Genomic DNA, 17,551 nt, shown 5'->3' on the forward strand with positions numbered 1-17,551 from the left:
GTGATCGTGACTGAATAGATAGGGATGGGCTGGAGTGTAAATTTTAAGGGGCTTCGATGTTAGCTTCAGAACTTAGTACAAGAACAGTACTGGGCAGACTTCTACGGTCTGTGCCCTGAGAAAGGCAAGGACAAATCAAACTCGGGAATACATATAAAGTATCACATACCATGTAAAATTAGTTTATCTTGTTGGGCAGACTGGATGGACCGTACAGGTCTTTATCTGCCGTCATTTACTATGTTACTATCAAGCTCATTTTCAAAGCACTTAGCCTCCCAAAGTTCCATAGAAACCTATGGAACTTAGCCTCCCAAAGTGCTTTGAAAATATGCCTCCATGTGTGCCAGGGCCCGAATGATTGTATTAACACGGTAACCTGGGTGACCCAGGTTATTGTGTTAATGCAATCTTCCGAGTTCCAGAACACAGGAGCAAGAGACGACACACCAAGGGAGGAGCAGTCAGACACAGGAAGGTAAGGTAGTGGGTGGGGGCAGGGGCGGCGGCCCAAGTGTGTGAGGGGGTAGGTGAGGTGCGGTGGCCCAGGTGGGGGGGGGGGGGGGGGCGGCGGCCAGGCAGCAGTCCTGCCCCATGCCGGCAGCCCTGTTAGTAGTATACTTTGAGGCAGGTAGGTCTTTTTGACTAAATGCTTCATTAAATACTATGTTCCTAAGAGTATAGTACGTACTCCACGAAGAATCTGGCCTTCTCTGTTTCCTTCCCCACTCCCACACCCTTCCAGCTAGCTCTTTAATTAATTCCTGCATTTCCAAGTGCTAATTGGTCTATTAAGGAATTATCTATCCTCCTCTGGAACCATTGTTATCCCTATTACGTTACATTACATTTTATTACTTATATGTCGCACAAGCTAGGTCTGGATTAAAGCGACTTACAGTGAACAAAGAAGTAGGACAGTCTCCTTGAAAAGTTCAATACAACTCAAGCAGGAAAACAGTGTAAACATAGATGATTCCTAAAAAAGTAATAAACTTAAGCAAATGTACAAAATAACCATGTGTTCAATAATTTTTGAAAACAATATATAGTTTGACCATGTATGTATAGAGGTAAATCATTCTACCACTTAGAATTCTGGTATGGCAGGGTCAGCTCTAACTCTTTCTTATAAGCAACCCCATGAGTTGACTGATATCTATGAAGCTCCTCCTCCTCATCTTCATTTCCAATGAATAGAGAGTTTGATAAAATTCCTTAAATGCCTCACAGATTGTAAACCTTCCCCCTGTACTTCCCTGACTAACGTAGACTCCTTTTTTTTTGAGCTGCCGGGCTCATAATTTGCTCACCTTGTTACCCTGTTCCATGTATTTCTTTAGTCAGTCTCATGAGATATTCAACTTTGTCGATTTCAGTAAATCTTTCAGACTCAACCTTTATCATACTCCTGTACACTTTACTCCCCTTCCTTCTTATGCCTTGACTACAAGTGTCTTAGTTCCTCATATAGGGCATCTAGATCCCTCTTCCAAATGCTTCTTCAGCCTCACACAGATCTGAATACGTATATTCTACATATAGGCCTTACCAGCTTCCCACAGCCAAGCATTCTCCAACCTCATTTGTCTCTACCTATTCTCCCAACACCTTCTGGAACTTGTCCACCACTGGTTTCCTCTGTAACATGCTTACATTAATCTTCCACCTTCTAGGGCTGTCCTCTTCCACTCTGCCCTCCAAATCCACCATTAGGGAGATCAGAGTATGATCAGAAACCAGTATAGGGACTGCATCCTGTTGTTTGCCTAGTGGTCCATTCATCATCTTACTGAGGAATAAGTTAGTCTAGAGTATGATCCATTCTGTTTTTGAGAGGAATGAATAATCCCTTAATAAAAAGGAACCTACAGATATTTTCAGATATCTAGAAGGTTAACCTGCTTTAAACAGTTCCTCAACTCTTTTACCTCCCTCTTATCAAATGTTCCTAGACTCCAAACCTATCTAAGGTCCCAGTGTGCAGTTCATATTCTGCCTCCCCCCCTTTATCTGCATAACAGGTGCTCCTCCCATAAATTTGTCCAAAGGGACATGAAAAAGAATCCTTAGGGCCATTTGGAGCAACATATATATTAAAAACTGACTGGCCGATATTCAAAGCGATTTAAGCAGGCAGGGGCCTAAATGGAGATATTCAACTGCACTTAACCGGACAGTGCTGTTGAATATCCCCACAGAATGCCCAGCAAAAAAAGTTGACGGGGCAGTATTGGGGAGGAACTGGGGGATTATATTATCATCCACACCCTTGTCACCTCTCGTTTAGACTACTGCAATCTGCTTCTTGCTGGCCTCCCACTTAGTCATCTCTCCCCTCTCCAGTCGGTTCAAAACTCTGCTGCCCGTCTCATCTTCCGCCAGGGTCGCTTTACTCATACTACCCCTCTCCTCAAGACCCTTCACTGGCTCCCTATCCATTTTCGCATCCTGTTCAAACTTCTTCTACTAACCTATAAATGTACTCACTCTGCTGCTCCCCAGTATCTCTCCACACTCGTCCATCCCTACACCCCTTCCCGTGCACTCCGCTCCATGGATAAATCCTTCTTATCTGTTCCCTTCTCCACTACTGCCAACTCCAGACTTCGCGCCTTCTGTCTCGCTGCACCCTACACCTGGAATAAACTTCCTGAGCCCCTACGTCTTGCCCCATCCTTGGCCACCTTTAAATCTAGACTGAAAGCCCACCTCTTTAACATTGCTTTTGACTCGTAACCACTTGTAATCACTCGCCTCCACCTACCCTCCTCTCTTCCTTCCCGTTCACATTAATTGATTTGATTTGCTTACTTTATTTTTTGTCTATTAGATTGTAAGCTCTTTGAGCAGGGACTGTCTTTCTTCTATGTTTGTGCAGCGCTGCGTATGCCTTGTAGCGCTATAGAAATGCTAAATAGTAGTAGTAGTAGTATATGGATGCTGGTACCTGCATAACTATATTTGTCCTTAAAAGCCCTCCTGACCACTTCCCCCCAGCCCGTGAGCATCAGAGCACCTCCCCTCTCTCCCAGATAAGCCCCCACCCCTACTCCTCAATCCCCCCCATGGGCCTACCTGTCACTCTGGTGGTCCTAGTGGGGTCATTAGGGGCAGGAACAAAGCAAGGGAAGAGGGCAATTTCAGAGGCTGGAAGGGCTTTTAAGAAGAAAAATAGTTCAGGACCCACATAGGCTCTGGTGGCCATCCCCATCTAATTTAGCCACCATTATTCAGTGCCCGGACATGGCCCAGCACTTAATATTGGGGGCTAATGTAGCCAACGATGGTAAGCATTTAAAAAAAATGCTAACTGCTGCAGCTAAATATCAAGGCATAAGAATTTTGATTGATCCGCCCTCTCACCACCCAGACATCTCTACCCTGAGAATCCCATGCAGAGGGGTACAATACAAAAGGGAGATATTTCTTTAGAAGAACAGCCATCCCCTTCTTTTTGGAGTTATAAGCTAAATTTGTGACCACCATCCCATTTTAATCTTTTTGTGTTCTATTGCTGTCAGTCATATGTCCCCGAAGTAAGGCAACACCTAGACTGACTTAAGAGTGCTAAAATCCAATTCCTTTTTACCAGGCAATTAATACCCCCTATGCTTAAGGTGATTCATGAAATCCGTCCCTCATCCCTTTGAGATGTCCTAAAGAGTTCCAGATCAAACTGTTCTTATACCCTCTTGGCCTTCCCCAAAACCCACAGCCCACTTGCACCCCACATCCTACATTTGTTCTCCTCACATACCAGTTCTATTCTGTTCCCCCCTTTATACACCCCCCCCCCTTCTGTCCTTCCTGGGAACTCCAACCAGCACCTCAAGAGTCCTCACTGTCTACCAGGGGTCAACGTTATTACTTATTTGCTCACAGCTCTCCATTTCCTTCCGACCCCAACAGTCTCTGGCGCTTTTTTGATGGTATTCACTATTCAACCGATGAGTGTTCCAAGTAATAACATTGACCCCTGGTAGATGGTGAGGACTCTTGAGGAAGCACGAGCGAAACGGGTCCATCGGGACCTCACTCCACAAGAGAGCAGTAACGGAACAGCTAGCACAGCACAGATAAGTGGTTTTGATTTATGACATTGCTGAAGAAATTTGGGTTTGATATTATTGAAGAGATTCCATGAGAGGGTTTTGTGCCTATGATTGCTTTTTCACTGTGGGCTCAGATATTTTTTTACAGATTTTCACAGTCTTTGTTAATATTTCTGGTTTAAGCAACTGAGTTGAGCCACAGTAGTATGAGGTTTTTCCTCTCATTTCAGCAATTACATAAGAAGTGGTCTGTTAATGTGTATATTTGATTCACAGTGTGTTTGGTTACATAACTGATTGAATAGCTTTCTTTTTCCCCAGCTGCGGGTGCTGTGGACGCGCCTTCAGAACGTGCTTCAGCCTTTTTTTTTTTTTTTTGTTCCTTGACAACTTTTTCACAGTGCTGTTATGTGTGGGACACATGCACGTGGCATAATTAACCCACACGTGCAAATACTATTAAAATATGACAGCAGACTGCTCCACCGAGAAGTTGATGTCATGCTAAAACAGATTCAGACTTCGGAAAATTTTGTACGTTAAAGATAGGCGCCCTTCTATGCATTGCTCAGAATGCTCATTTTAATACTAATCATTGTAATACATCATTTATTGTTATCGTTTATTAATTTCATATGCCACCTGCCTTGCAAGCAAATAGAGGTGGTTTACATATACAAAACCCAAGAAATAGAAAGGAACACCATTATTAAAATAGAAAAGACCAATCACACAGAGCATACATCTGATACTACAGTGTTCTAAACATTTGCATAGGATTATCCTTGGCTGCTACCACGAATAGTAAGATCGACACAGAACCCCTTTACGCGTTACTCGCTGAATAACAGGAACGCGAAACTGGCTAGAACCAGTCTAAATCGGATGTTGCTACCATGGTAATCTTTGTGCATTGTGTCCCTAGTCAGAACATTAGAGAGGCTTCCCTTCTACAAGTCTTTCTCTTAAACAAGGTTTAAGTCCGTGGACTTGATTCCAATATGGATGGTTTAAAAATTCCCTCCTAAAGTGTTTGATTGTCTAACAATATATCAATACATATGGTATGTGATACTTCATATGTATACCTGGTCTTGATTTATTCTTAAATATCAAAAAATAATAGCTATAAAGTGCCTATGGATGTTAGCACCCTGGAAAAAAAACTAACAGAATTAAATAAATAAAACCTCAATTGCCCCAGGAGACACTATAAAATAATCATTTATTTATTTGTTACAGTTGTATCCCACATTTTCCCACCTATTTGCACGCTCAATGTGGCTTACATAGTACCGTAGTGGTGTTCGCCATTTCCGGCATGAACAAATACAAGGTGTTATTGTGGTAGAATAAGGTTCATGTAAGGTAGGTATAATGGGGAACTTAGGGAGTACGAGGGAAGTTGGGTATGTCCATTCCGATCTTTGGTTTTGTTGTGTTGCAGGTAGTCAGGCTTTTATGTTGGGTCAGTGGGATATGCCTTTCTAAACAGGTTTGTTTTTAGTTCTTTCCAGAAATCATCCTGAAACACAGTTTTTTCTCTCTGTAGGTAGAGAGTTGTTTTCTGTGTTCTTTTTTTAAATAACGCCAACAAAAACTTGTGATAGTAGCCCGTGTTCCCAAAAAATCAAATGGCCAACCATATATTAATACAGGTGAGACAACATACCAAAAGTAACTACCTACATACAAAATACCATACCAAAAACAATTCAAAAAATTCCATGTGTTCCATACATTTATCTTCACAGCTATAGGACCAATTGAACACACCCACATAACCACCGGCAATTTCTTTATGCAGTCATGTTTCAGCTCTCTATAGCAATTTATTTATTTATTTATTGTTTTGATGTTTTGCTACCCTTTTTGTTTTGTTTCTTGATTTATCCTTGCCATTTTCAGGACATAGACCGTAGAAGTCTGCCCAGCACTGTCCTTGTTCTAAAATTTCTGAAGTTAACATCGAAGCCACTGAACTACTACTACTATTTAGCATTTCTATAGCGCTACAAGGCGTACACAGCGCTGCACAACAGCTCCACTCTGTCCCATCCAAATCTATTCAGCCACGATCAGGGCACAGACCTTAGAAGTCTGCCCAGCGCTGGTCTTGTTCTCCAACTTCTGAAGCTGAAGTATATCTGCCTGTTTTCTAAAGCTCCATGCAAGCTTGTAATTGGGTCTTGGAGTGGCCTAGTGGTTAGGGTGGTGGACTTTGGTCCTGGGGAACTGAGGAACTGAGTTCGATTCCCAGCCCAGGCAGCTCCTTGTGACTCTGGGCAAGTCACTTAACCCTCCATTGCCTGCCGCATTGAGCCTGCCATGAGTGGGAAAAGCGCGGGGTACAAATGTAACAAAAAAAAAAAAAAAATTACATGCTTCATGCCTTGCAGGTTGCACAGCCGCTCGCTTCATTGCAGGTCTGTCTCAAAATTGTCATATTACTCTTGTACTCAAAGATCTTCACTGACTACCCATACAATATTGTGGACAATTTCAAGTAATGAGCCACTGAATTCTAGAGCTCCTGTAATGCTTGCCACATCTCTTAAAATTTATCGTCCAGCTTGCTGCTAATGCTCTGTCGACAAGATACTTGATGTTCCTTCATTCAAAGAAATTGGACTTGATGCTTTTCATTGTGCAGTTTTTATGAAGGAGGTGCTCAATTTTAGAACACTCTACCTTTTGAACTATAATGTATCAGCTGAATAATGTAGTTCAGGAAACTACTTAAGACTCATTAATTTGCTCAGGCATTTTTATTTTAATTTTCATGTTTTGTCACTTTTTGATGTTTTTATTTTTGTTAATTATGTTATGTTTTAACTTTTGTATCCTGCCTAGAATGGAAGGATTGAATGGACTAAATAAATGCTAACCTCTCTCCCAGGATTGTTTAACTCAGTGTAGGTAAACGTTATGCATATATAAGTTGTGTGTTCACATACGTTTACTCACATACTGAGGGTGGGGCAATGTTATGAAAACCTATTTCTTCATGAAAAGCACTGCTTTACCTGCAGAAATATTCTTGAAAATTACTCTATATGTGTCATTCAGTAAAATGGATTTTTATGACTTGTGTTCAGAGTGTTTTGTTGATATGTATTACACAATATTCTCCAGTTCTAATAAAATCTTATCACACTGAAGCTGCCAAGTTACCATTTCCAGGAGGGAGACATTTGGCCAGTCCTGGTTTTAAACATACATCCCAAAGCAATGTAGTATTTGTAGTCCATGATTCAATCCATTGAAATCAGTGCTGCAGGTCCCATAATGCACCAGGATGAGGTTGGCAGAAATCCAGGACTGTCCAAAAAGTCTCCCTCCTGGAACGGGTAACTTGGCAGCTCTGGACAGGCAAAATGAAATTTGAAATAAAAAATGTCCAACTTCTTGAATGAATTCCATGCAAATCTTAAGGCCAGCACTGTTTCCTGTCCCCTGCTTCCGGGACCCAAGTTCTGCAAAGCCCTCCTTGGGATTGAACCAACTGGGGATTCCTCACCTACATGCACAGGAAACACAAGGAAACAAATGCAGTTGAGAACCACCTCCCCTCCCATCTGGCCTGAAACCACCACCAAATTACAGAGAGATTTTTCTTTTTTCTCCTTGCAGGAGGCTGTGTGGTTAGCAACTTCTCATTCGCTCCATTCGGACAGACTAAGAAGAGGTAGTATTACCAGGCTTGTAATTATGGGATATGGGAAGCTGGCAGGGCAGGGAGAAGAAGCAATGTGATCACTTGTTATCCTCCAAAAGCCAATTTCTGAGACCTCCACTGTGTTTGAAAATACAGAGAAAGTTTGAGATAGAGAGAGAAAAAGAAAACATTAGAGCAAAGGAAATATAGAAGTAAGAGAGCAGGAGAAAGGGTGACAAAGAATAGGATCATATTACAGCCACAGATTCTAGTATCTACATTTCTACACATGGCAGTGAGAGAGATGAACTAGGTGAATAATATCTACAAACAGAAAGGGATCCCATGTGACCTCAAACATCTTTAGATAATTCTTATGTTTGCCCAGTAAGAAGTTTCATAATCTGCATGCAATTATACTCCAGACATAACCATTTACACCCCCCCCCCCCCCCCCCATTTATGTGTAATGTCCAACTATACACACTCTCACTGTGGCTGTATTTCCACTGCAGTTCTCTGGGGCAGTATCTCCAAATAGGTTAGCATGAACCTCGCTTGTAAACCAGGACATGGTGGGTATGGTCACATTCTTTCAAATGTACTGCTAGTACTTTTACTGCTTGCATGCTGCCAAAGACTAATTCCTGCTGCAGTTCATAGGGTATAATACGTATCATGGTTTATTTGCAAGTGGAACTATTTCTGTATCTTTCTGCCACATTTTCTTAGTCTCTCTTGATCTTTGATAATCTTTTGTCTCTCTGTAGGTAGTATAGCATAGCCACCTTGTACTGACGTATCTATTAGCAATGCTGTTCTTTTCTAGTTCTTGTGTAAGTATATCTGTTTTTCTGGCATTCAGATTTTATTGGTGGAAATGAGACATTGTAACATAGTAAATGACGTCAGATAAAGACCTGCACCTTCCATCCATGCTAGTATTGTGAGTCTTCTGCTAAAGGTCGCAGCAGCTATTTTGTTAAAAGGAGCATTGACAAGCAGGAGTGAGTGAGCAATGATCCTCCCCGTAGGACTGACAGGAAGCTACAAGGTAGACCTTGGGGTGGACAGGGGACAATCTTGGTCGAGCTTTCTGTTATAGGGGGTGGGAGGGAGAGGGGATTGGAATCATGGTGGAGGAATTGGAGGTCATGAGGTCACCACATCTCTTCTGTGGGTCCCAGCAGATATTCAGCTGGAGTCCACATAAGTGTTTTATACGGATCCCAGCTGAATATGGGCTGGGACCCACATAAGCTCTGGTGGCCAGCATATGTGTAAGTAGCCTCAGATAATCAATGCTAGTGCCTGGGGGGAAGATAGGACGAAAAGGAGAAGAGGAAGATTGGAGATGAAGGATGAGGAAAGAAAGAGGAGAGATGTTGGATGGAAGAAGGGAAGAGTTAGTGAAAGACTGGGGAATAAAAAGGAAGTGGAGTAGGAGAGCCAGGGTGAGGAAAAGAGATGGAAAGCTGTAGGTAGATGCAGTAAAAAGAGGGAACTTGGTTAGAAAAAATAATTAAATCTGGACAGAGAAATGTAGAAAAATAAATTGAAGAAAGCAGAGAGAAAAAAATGACAAGAAAGTTAAGAAAAGATAGAGGAAAGCAGAAACCAGAGCTTGGACTAACATAATTAGAAAAATAAAATAACAAGACAACAAAAGGAGAAATTGTAGTTTTATTTTCTGTTTCATGATTAGAATGTGCCAGTTTTTGGAATGTCCATTTCAAAATCTTTGCTGGTCAGAGCTTAAAGGTTTTTGGTTGAAATTTGTTTGGCATGGAGAGTATTTCACATGAAGTTGAGAAACGCACAGGTAGATCAGGGACAGGGGTATTGAATGGTGATGTGAAGATAGGATAACATTGGTGACTCAGGGTTCAGGGATTGATGGAAGAGAAGCAGTATGCACTTGAACTATAACTACATGATGCAAGGTTCCCCATTTGGAGTGTCATGGCACTGTCGTGACTCCAGCACTTACCCATGGAGCAGCTTGTGGAAGACATCCTTCTACGCCCGTTATCACACATGCCCACGTATGGTGCGTGCACACACTGCTTCCAATCATTTTTTTTAAGGCAAGAAAGATGGGGGGGGGGGGGGGGGCAGCAGCTATGTATCACCTACAGGGGTCTGAACGCAATTAATGTGAAGAACAAATATCCCCTACCACTCATCTCGGAAATCTTTGACCAGCTTCAAGGTGCCTGTATCTTCACAAAACTAGATCTATGAGGAGCCTATAACCTCATCCGGATCTGGGAGATAAATGAGTGGAAAACAGCCTTCAACACCAGAGCTGGACACTATGAATATCTTGTTATGCCCTTTGGCCTTGCCAATGCTCCCGCTGTTTTTCAGGACTTCACTGATGATATGTTCCAGAACTTCAATGACGATATATTCCGAAATATGTTATACAAATGTGTTCTTGTCTATCTCTATGACATCCTTATCTTCTCCCGTTTGTTGGAACAACGTAGGCAGCAAATCAAGATGGTGCTCCACTGTCTGCACCTGAATCAACTATTTGCCTAATTGGAAAAATGTGTCTTTGAATGCACTGAATTACCCTTTTTGGGGTAGATCATATCTGATCAGCGGTTGCAAATGGACCCGGCCAAGCTGTCTGCTATTCTTGACTGGCCTCAACCTTTGGACCGCCAAGCTCTCCAGAGATTTATGGGCTTTGCCAACTATTACCAGCACCTCTGACAGCTCTCTCTCAGAAGAAAGTGAATCTCTGGAACCCATAGCCACCCATAGCCACAGCCACGTTTGACCATCTGAAGCAGGTCTTATAGCAACTCTTTTGGTCATAACAGGAGTTGGTGACATTTCTTTTGTGATTGATTCTATTTCCCATTTTACATGGATTTAAAAAATATATATGATTTGATTTATTTTAATATTTAAACAGTTCTGACTTTCCTGTCACAAAATTGCAGTATATCAAATTTTAAATGATATTTGATTTAGGGGCCCTTTTACCAAGCCATGTTGTACCGTAGTGGCTGTTTTTTCTACCATTTGCAGCTTTGCTTTCCTGACTACTTTACCACCTTCTCTTAGTTTTTCCAGATATGATTACTTGCTTTCAGCAATTTCTCTTGCAGTTTATAAAGACTAACTTCTTTTCATCTACTACTTTTGAGAACCAAAGTGACCTTTTAGTCTTATTTTTTTCTTCTTTCCTTACAAAAAGGCTTGTTGCCCTTAAAATAGCTCCTTTCAATTTTGCCTACTGCTTTCCTACTTCTTTCAGATGTTCTCATCCAGGTAACTCACTGAGGTAAAACCCCATCTCAACAAAGTTAGTTTTTTTTTAAGTCTAGAACCTTCACTTTAGAATCCTCTCCACACTTATCTTAATATTAAACCATACCCAACTGGTGGATGCCAGATAATCACCCACTATAACATCAGAAAAACACTCCCCATTCATCATCTGAGCTGAAAGAACCCCATTACTCCTCTTTTCCTCATTCCTTACACCCCAGCTACAGACTGCATCAGAGATTAACCACCTCCTTTTTTTTCCCTCAGCTGCAACTGCTACCCAGCAATCCACACAGAATGTAATGCCAACTGAACACTCACATCTCACCCTTCCCCACAGCGCCATCTACCCAAATGCTAGAACCCGCCAAAAACTCACACTATACGTATTGCGCCTGACCAATCCTACTTCCTGAACACGTTCTCCATCCCCTCTCCTTAGCAACCTACATAAGTGGTTGCCATACTGGGACAGACCGAAGGTCCATCAAGCCCAATATCCTGCTTCCAATAGTAGCCAAACCACTAACAACCCCAAAGTGAGCTTAACCAAGTCATTTTTTATTTTTTCTTTTAATCCCGCTGTAATTCCTCTTAATCCCTGACAAGGGGAAAGCATGTATAGGAGCCACAAATCTCTCTGGATCTGATTTGTTTATGTGGGCTATGACGACATCACACGTACTGCACAAATCAATGAGATTCTAGTTCATGCAAAGTCATTTGTTATTGTATTCAGAAGAATTTTAATGATGATATTTCAAAAATTGAAATTAAAAATGGGTGGAGGAGATGGAGACCAAAACTGTATGTGAATTCAAGAAAGCTTGGGACAAGTACAAAGGATCTCTAAGGTAGAGAAAGGGATAAAGCAGACTGAATAGGCCATATGGCCCTTATCTGCCTTCATTTTTCTATATTTTAATGCAAGGTAATTTATTATTGTTTTCAGAGACATTTTAATAATGAAATTTCAAAAATTAAAAAAATGACTGCCTACAAATGTTAGTTGATACTGTTTGATCGTAGTGTGCAGAAGTTATGGCTTTTTAAAACTGTGAATCGCCATGCCACCATGACGTGGAATGTGAGATCTTTTGAAAGTACACATTTTAGTTTGGTGGTCAGATTAAAATCCTGTAAAATGCAGTCCTTTTACGAAGCGTTGGTTTTAGATGGTTGATATTATTGTAATTTCATTTCTTTCTGTATTTGATTACTTTGTAAGCTGGCTTGGATAGAATTTTGGTTAAAGGAAGGTAATTTGGAAGCACAATGTAGCTTCACTATAAGAACTGTAAGGCAGCAACATGAGATCGCTGTCACAGTAAGGTGCTTCTATACTGTGCAGCACTGGAGGCTTTTGGACTGTGCCTCCCTGTACAGCGCTTGCCATCACTTGTCCATTACAGGAGTGGAGCTGGAAGACTGCTGTGCACAGTAGTAATTGCAGCCTTAGGGCTTCTTCCCCATCCCTCCCTCCCTGCTTCCTGCTTGAAGGTGAGCCTCATGCCTGGGTTGTGTGATCACCTGCCTGTGTAGTCCTCACTGTTACACCCATCTTCTCCAGGTGCTGTCAGCTCATCCCACCACAGCTTCCTTTATCCTATCCTCACCTACAGGAACATTTCATTACTTGCAGTCCTTCAGCTGCTGCAAGAATAGACAAAGGCCAGGAACTGTGACTCATCTGCTTTCTGTTTCATCTTTAAGCCCTTTCTCACCAGCCTCTGCTACCTTCAATAGAGCGCCCCAAAGATCGATCCTGCGACAAGTTGTGTTCCATATTTCTCTCTGTAAATGCTATTGCAGAGGGGTTAAAAGGAAAAGTTTGCTTTTTGCAAATGGTGGGGTAATTTTCAAAGGCATTTCCACACATGAATGAAGTGTTTGAGATCCCCACCACATACTACTACTACTTATCATTTCTAAAGCGCTACTAGACGTACGCAGCACTGTACACTTGAACATGAAGAGACAGTCCCTGCAAACATTGTACAGTTATCTTTTTCACATATACAACACCTCGTAAAATGTGGTCATGTGTAAAAGTGTTCATGGGGCAAGTTGACATATACTTGTAGACCAGGGGTTCTCAGCCCAGTCCTCAGGACACCCCAAACCAGTCAGGTTTTCAGGATATCCACAATGAATATGCATGAGAGAGATCTGCATACAACAGAAATAGCGCGGGCAGCTCTATCTCATGCGTATTCATTGGAGGTGTCCTGAAAGCTCAAATGGGGTGGAGTGGCCAAATATAAAAGGTGCAAATCTTAGCACCTAGTTTGAATTGCCTCCATGAGGCCACCTCGATTTTAGTACCTGTATGAAACCCATTCTATAGAACACGAGCATTAGTGGTTGAAAATATGCCTGTATTTAATGTACACAAAATTACACCAGCCATACAGCTATGTAATACTCATGACTTTTCATGAGTTGTTATAATCAGTGACTCTTGTGTGTAGTCATAATTAGATCATATCATTTGTTCAACACATTCATCAGATTAGGAGCTCATAAGATCCTTCTAGCTGTCTGCAAATATGGTTCTTTGAATGATTTGTGTAAGGGTATGAAGGGTTATAGGCAGAGCATTTTCATAATGGATTTCATTTAATTTCAATCATTTTTATTGCTATAAAATGTATTAGCGAAACTGTCACTTTTCTTTAGGATTTGCTTTTTCAATTTATATGTATCTAATTGTCATCTTAGGTGGATTTATATTTTCTGGGTTACCATTAATTTAATTATTTGATTCAAATTTATTATCATGTTAGTGTTTTATTTTTTGTATTTTTCATATATTTGTGTACGTTTGATTTGATGCTTTGATGGTTTTTTTTGCAATTAAGAGCCCTAAGCCGTGCTAAATTCGTTAGCGTTTTTAGCACACGCTAGCTGTGTAGATGCACATAATTTTCACATGGGTGTCTACACGATTAGCACACACTAATTTTTAGCACGTGCTTAAAAACTCTAGCGCACTTTAGTAAACAGGGCCCTAAGTGTTTTTTGATATATTTTTTAACGTATTTGTTATCCATTTTTAAGGATATTACTATTTATATATTTTTATCCATAGATTTCGTGATTCCTGATGCAGGCATTGTTGTTGAAGTCCTTTCATTTCTGTCCCATGGACTATCTATCTATCTACTTATCATTTCTATAGCGCTACAAGGCATACGCAGCTCTGTACACCATACACAGAAGACAATCCCTGCTCAAAGAGCTTACAATCTAGGTAAGACAGGTAAACAGACAGAACAATTAAGGGTAAGGGAATAAAGAGGTGAGGATAAAGGACAGGGTAAGTGAGTTAGGAGTCAAAAGCAGTGGTGAAGAGGTGGGTTTTGAGTTTGGACTTGAAAACGACTAAAGAAAGGGCTAGACGTACAGGTTCGGGAAGTCTATTCCAGGCGTGAGGTGCAGCGAGATAAAAGGGACGGAGTCTTGAATTAGCAGTAGAGGAGAAAGGGACGGATAAGAGAGATTTATCGACAGAACGGAATACTCAAGGAGGAACGTAGGGGGAGACAAGAGTGGAGAGGTACTGGGGAGCGGCAGAGTGAATACACTTATAGGTCAATAGGAGAAGTTTGAATAGAATATGGAAATGGATAGGGAGCCAGTGAAGTGACTTAAGGAGAGGGCTAACGTGGGCATAACAACTTTGGCAGAAAATGAGTCGCACAGCAGAGTTTTGGATTGATTGAAGAGGAGAGAGATGGCTAAGAGGGAGGCCGGTGAAGTAGTAGGTTACAATAATCAAGACGAGAGGTGATAAGAGTGTGGCTAAGGGTTTTGGTAGAGTGCTCAGAGATGAAGGGACTATTGTAGATCTGCATAATATTTATTAAAGATTTTGGATTGAACCTTTTTTGATAATTTTCCTCGATTTCTACTTCCCTAATTATATGTCCTGCCTGTGTTCTACCCATCTGAATGCCCACCAACACAGTATGGGCCATCATATCTTGAGTGGAGGAGTGGCCTAGTGGTTAGGGTGGTGGACTTTGGTCCTGAGGAACTGAGTTCGATTCCCACTTCAGGCACAGGCAGCTCCTTGTGACTCTGGGCAAGTCACTTAACCCTCCATTGCCCCACAATCCAGTCGGGTTTTCAAGACTTCCACAATAAATATACATGAGATCTATTTGCATACAATGGAAGCAGCATGTGCAAATCTCAATCTCATGCATAGTCATTGTGGAAATATTGACAACCCAAATGGGTTGTGGCCCTTGAGGACTGTGGATGCCCACCCCTGGCACCCACAGTCTGTCTCCTAGGGGTGGGCATCCAAACTGGAGACTGGTTGTTTCCATGCAGGCAGCGCCTTATACAGTTGTTTATTGGAATTTACTAAAAAGCAGCACAGTCAAAGCGGTTTACAAAATTAAAATGATCCAGGAATGAAAAAAGAACGCCAATCAAAATTTTTTGTATCAGTATTTTTTTTAATTTGAAGATTGATTTGTTCTTATGGTTTGCTTTGATTTATGTTTTGTGATATGCATAATATGAATGTTTTCTTTTACACCACTTGGTTATAGCTGGTATAGAAATGTTTTAAATAAATAATAGTAAAGGAGAAATAGTGGTGGAGGAAGGTATTACACTATAGGAAAACTTGATTAATTTGTTGATTAAACCCTTTAGTGTCCAATGTTCCCATCAATCTGTTTCCTTATGGCTTATTACGGGAACATTGGACACTAAAGGGTTAAGCAGCAGCAGAATTACCTCCTTATAGAATTACTTCCTACATGTTTATACACTGGTGGTAGAATACTTAGAAAATACATAGCATAGATTGTGAAAAGAACATTTTGAGAAATAAATTATTTTCTTCAGGCTGCTAAAAAGCCAAAAGAAAACAGTGAACAGACATGTTGCAGAGGAATTATTTCTCTCCTTAAAATCGGCAGTTGTCACAAGGCAGTGGTAGGAAGAACTATCCCTCCCCTCTCTTCCTAGCAAAATGATTTTCAGTACTTATTTTTATAGCATATGCACCCTTTTAGCTAGAGTTACAAAATAATTAAATGCATGTCTGATACTTCTCTTGTTATGGTGACTGTGTTATCTTTGTCACTGTATCAAGGAGACAAGCTTGAAAGTTTCTGAGTCAGGTTTAGTAAATAAAAGTATGCGCTGGGGGGGGGGGGGGGGTGGGGGGGGTTTCTACAACTGTTTGCCTGTAAGAGGTGCATTATAATCTGGTATATGCACATTTAGGAGCCCGTTTACAAAGGTGCAGTATGCTCTATGCACATGCATCATGCATCAAAATGAGACTGCTGCCAGGTAGTGCGCCCAATGGCGGAAATTTTGGATTTGTTGCATGCCCGTACCACCGGGACAAATTATTTTTTTAAATTTCCTACCACGTGCAACGTTTCCAGCGTTAGTCGGCAGTTGGCACGTGCCGAACGGTCACTGCACGTGTAGCGCATGAGCCTTTACCTCTAGATAAATGGGTGGTGTTAAGGGCTCAGGCTGTACATAGGCGTGCGCCGGTTACAATTTTACCGCAGGTCCCTTTCCTGGCCCATTGAAAAAGCCCTTTTTCCTAGATGCTGTGAAAACTGGCCCGCCGTGCACCAAAAAAACATGCCCACACTACCGCTGGCCACTTTTTGCTGTAGCTTAATAAAATGACCCCTTAGATGCTTAGGTGTGAGCACTACTGCCAGTCATGGAGCTGTTGCTGCTGTGTGTGCACCTAATTGCCAGAGGTAAGCGTGTGCGAGTCCTGCCTGTGCTGTGCCCACATTCGGCCTATGTGTTTGCCCATCTGTCAAATAAGTGCTATGTAAGATACATGTGCATTTTACACAATACCACTTATGCAGGTTCCTGCCATTTACAAGTGTGCCATCGTTCAAATCATTCCAAACCACAACCCAACACTTAGTAAATCTTCCAATTGTCTTTAACACTGTGGGTAATAAGAGTTATGTAGGAGCCTCAGCAGCAACTCGTTTCACACAGGAATAAACCCTGTGACTTGCCTGCATCTTCTCTTACAACACAACCTCTAGGTTTATCAATCTTTAATAATACAAAACAATATAAACTTTAAAACTTATCTTTTCAGTTTCAAAATAAACTTAGAGGTTGTGTGAAACCCTTGGGTGGCATTCTGCTTGGGTGAGTTACTACTCTGAGAATTTCTCCTTTTCATATAAATATTTTTTATATTTTTATTTACATTGGTATAGGGGCTTGCTACCCATGCCCTTTTAGCTTCTTAATACCCTGGTTTGTTATATTTTGCAAAACATAACCATGCATGAGACCTTGTTAAAGAGCATTCCAAAAACAGTAGGAAGGTTGGGGGAATAAATCCTCTGCTTTTAGGCTGCCAAAAAGCAAAATAGTAAATAGAAAAGGCGTAATCAAATGGGTTACAGACTAAGATGAGAGGATCCACTTTCAAAGAGAGAAGGCAGCTGTGATAAACATGGATACACAATACTGTAGTAACATAGTAGATGACAGCAAATAACCTGAATGGTCCATCCAGTCTGCCCAA

The 17,551-nt window shown here is 41.3% G+C and overlaps 1 protein-coding gene across 6 annotated transcripts in view; it reads left to right on the top strand.

Annotated features, from left to right (window-relative positions):
* The window catches only part of INKA1 (inka box actin regulator 1), a 37,059-nt gene that overhangs the window by 12,678 nt on the left and 6,830 nt on the right, over positions 1-17,551 (top strand). For 3 of the 6 annotated variants that reach the window (XM_030207574.1, XM_030207576.1, XM_030207575.1), the window contains exon 2: positions 7,689-7,743. The exons of 2 other annotated variants lie outside the window; for them this stretch is intronic. The gene's annotated coding sequence lies outside the window, so the exon portion shown is untranslated. Of the gene's footprint in view, positions 1-7,688; positions 7,744-14,213; positions 14,255-17,551 lie in introns of those variants that run through there. One more of the 6 variants, XM_030207573.1, reaches the window with a different exon arrangement.

The sequence above is a fragment of the Microcaecilia unicolor genome, chromosome 6 (genome assembly GCF_901765095.1).
Source record: "Microcaecilia unicolor chromosome 6, aMicUni1.1, whole genome shotgun sequence".
NCBI lineage: Eukaryota > Metazoa > Chordata > Amphibia > Gymnophiona > Siphonopidae > Microcaecilia > Microcaecilia unicolor.